Source organism: Triticum dicoccoides, chromosome 2B (genome assembly GCF_002162155.2).
Source record: "Triticum dicoccoides isolate Atlit2015 ecotype Zavitan chromosome 2B, WEW_v2.0, whole genome shotgun sequence".
In the NCBI taxonomy this organism is placed as follows: Eukaryota; Viridiplantae; Streptophyta; class Magnoliopsida; order Poales; family Poaceae; genus Triticum; species Triticum dicoccoides.
Window position 1 is genome coordinate 696,681,857 of NC_041383.1, and position 3,153 is coordinate 696,685,009.

Consider the following 3,153-nt stretch of genomic DNA (forward strand, 5'->3'; position numbering starts at 1 on the left):
ACTCATTATTATTCGAGTTCGAATCGATCCAAGCCGAGTCACGAGCTACTTATTTAGCTCGCGAGTTTCGAGCATTTTTTCCAGCCCTAATGACAACGATCTCTTCCTGTAGTCTTCGGAGCTCCTTCACATTGATCGACTTTCGAGAGATAACGTTCAAAAAGTTGCGGAGACTAGTAAGTATGTCATGGACGTGCTTGTCCATTATCCCCCTAAGTGCAACCGAGAGTATCTGCGTCATCATCACTTTACACTCATGAGACTTCATGCCGCCGAACTTTTTCTTCTTGATCTGCTTATCTTCCCATAATAATCGGAACTAACTTATGATTCCGGTAAGGCACTTAAAGAATTGATCGATCTCCATCGGACTTAAGGTGAAAGGTGAAACTACCGTTACTTCCATACTACTTTGCTACTAAATACTTTGCTGCAGATGTTAAGTCTTTTAGGTGTGGTTTAATTGACAACTCAGCTGCTAATACTTGAGAATATTCTTTGGCTCCCCTTGTGTCGAATCAATAAATTTGGGTTGAATACTTTACCCTCGAAAACTGTTGTGATCCCCTATATTTGTGGGTTATCAAGACCTTTTTCTGGCGCCGTTGCCGGGGAGCATAGCTCTATTCTCTGAGTCACTTGGGATTTATATTTGTTGATCACTATGAGCAATTTGCTACTTCACCTATCTTTTTCACCGATAAGGATTATGAATTCTCTGTCGATCCTGAGTTAATTACTTTGGTTGAATCTGATACTTTCTACGGTTATGAATCTGAAACTGTTGTGGCACATCTTACTAAACTGAATGATATAACCATCCTATTTTCTTATGAGGAAAAAATTTGCTATTACTATATTATTAAATTGTTTTCTTTCTCGTTAAAGGGTGATGCTAAGATATGGTTTAATTCTCTTGCTCCTGGTTGTGTGCGTAGTTCTCAGGATATGATTTACTACTTCTCTTCAAAATATTTCCCCGCTCGTAAGAAACAAGCTGCATTAGAGTAAATATTTAACTTTGTGCAAATTGAAGAAGAGTGTCTCCCATAAGCTTGGGGGAGGCTTCTCCAATTACTTAATGCTTTTCCTGATCATCCTCTCAAGAAAAATGAAATACTTGATAATTTTTATAATGTACTAACCGATGCTTCCAGAGACCACCTGGATAGTTGTGCTGGTTGTGTTTTCATGGAAAGAACTGTTGAGCAAGCTGAATTGCAGTGAATAATATATTGAGTAATGATAATGATTCGACACTTCCTGTAGCGACCACGATCCCAATGGACCGAAGTCTATGTGCTTAAGTGTCATCCCTGGATTGGTATGCTGACACACACATTACTCAAGGAATTATAACAAAGTTCAATCACACACTTATTACATCGAGGTCCTCAAACAAACTTGCACCCAACACGGTAAAGGGGCTATCAATCCCTTCACAGTTCCTTGCAAAAGTGAGATCTGATAGAGATAGATAAACGATAAAGTAAATATTTTTGATATTTTTGGTTTATTGATTCGAAAGTAAAAGATTGCAAAAATAGTAGATCGGAAACTTGTATGATGAAAATACAACTTATATGATGGAAAAGAGAACTTATATGATGGAAAAGAGACCCGGGGCCATAGGTTTCACCAGAGGCTTGTCTCAAGATAGAAAATAATACGGTGGGTGAACAAATTACTGCCGAGCAATTGATAGAAAAGCGCAAAGTTATGACGATATCCAAGGCAATGATCATGAAATATAGGCATCACGTTCGTGGCAAGTAGACCGACTCCTGCCTGCATCTACTACTATTAGTCCACACATCGACCGCTATCCAGCATGCATCTAGAGTATTAAGTTCATAAAGAACGGAGTAACGCATTAAGTAAGATGACATGATGTAGAGGAATGAACTCAAGCAATATGATGAAAACCACATCTTTTTATCCTCAATGGCAGCAATACAATATGTGCCTTGCTGCCTCTACTGTCACTTGGAAAGGACACCGCAAGATTGAACCCAAAGCTAAGCACTTCTCCCATTGCAAGAAGAACCAATCTAGTTGGCCAAACCATACCAATAATTCAAAGAGACTTGCGAAGACATCAAATCATGCATATAAGAATTCAGAGAAGATTCAAATAATATTCATAGATAAGCTGATCATAAATCCACAATTCATTGGATCTCGGCAAACACACCGCAAAAGAGTATTACATCGATTAGATCTCCAAGAACATCGAGGAGAACATGGTATTGAGAATCAAAGAGAGAGAAGAAGCCATCTAGCTACAAGCTATCAACCCGTAGTTCTGAGGTAAACTACTCACGCTTCATCGGAAGGGCAATGGTGTTGATATAGAAGCCCTCCGTGATCGAATCCCCCTCCGACAGGACGCCCGAAAAGGCCCCTAGCTGGGATCTCATGGATACAGAAGGTTGTGGCGGTGGAAAAGTGTTTTCGTGGATGGCCCTGGTGGTTTCGGGGTATAAGAGTATATATAGGCAAAAGAATTAGGTCAAGAGACCTACGAGGGGCCCAAAAGACAGGGCGCGCGCCCTCCACTCTTGTGGCCGCCTCAAGGCTCCTCCGACTTCATCTCCATGTCTCCTAGTTTGCTTCCGGTCCAAGAAAGATCATCGCAGAAGTTTTATTCCGTTTGGACTCCATTTGGTGTTCCTTTTCTGTGAAACTCTAAAACAGGGAAAAACAGGAACTGGCACTGGGCTCTAGGTTAATAGGTTAGTCCCAAAAATAATATGAAATAGCATAGTAATGCATATAAAACATCCAAAATAGATAATATAATAGCATGGAACAATAAAAAATTATAGATACGTTGGAGACGTATCAAGCATCCCCAAGCTTAATTCCTACTCGTCCTCGAGTAGGTAAATGATAAAAATAGAACTTTTGATGTGGAATGCTACCTAACATATTTATCCATGTAATTTTCTTTATTGTGGCATGAATGTTCAGATCCGAAAGATTCAAAACAAAAGTTTAATATTGACATAAAAACAATAATACTTCAAGCATACAAATAAAGCAATTATGTCTTCTCAAAATAACATGGCCAAGGAAAGTTTTCCCTACAAAATCATATAGTCTGGCTATGCTCCATCTTCATCGCACAAAATATTTAAATCATGCACAACC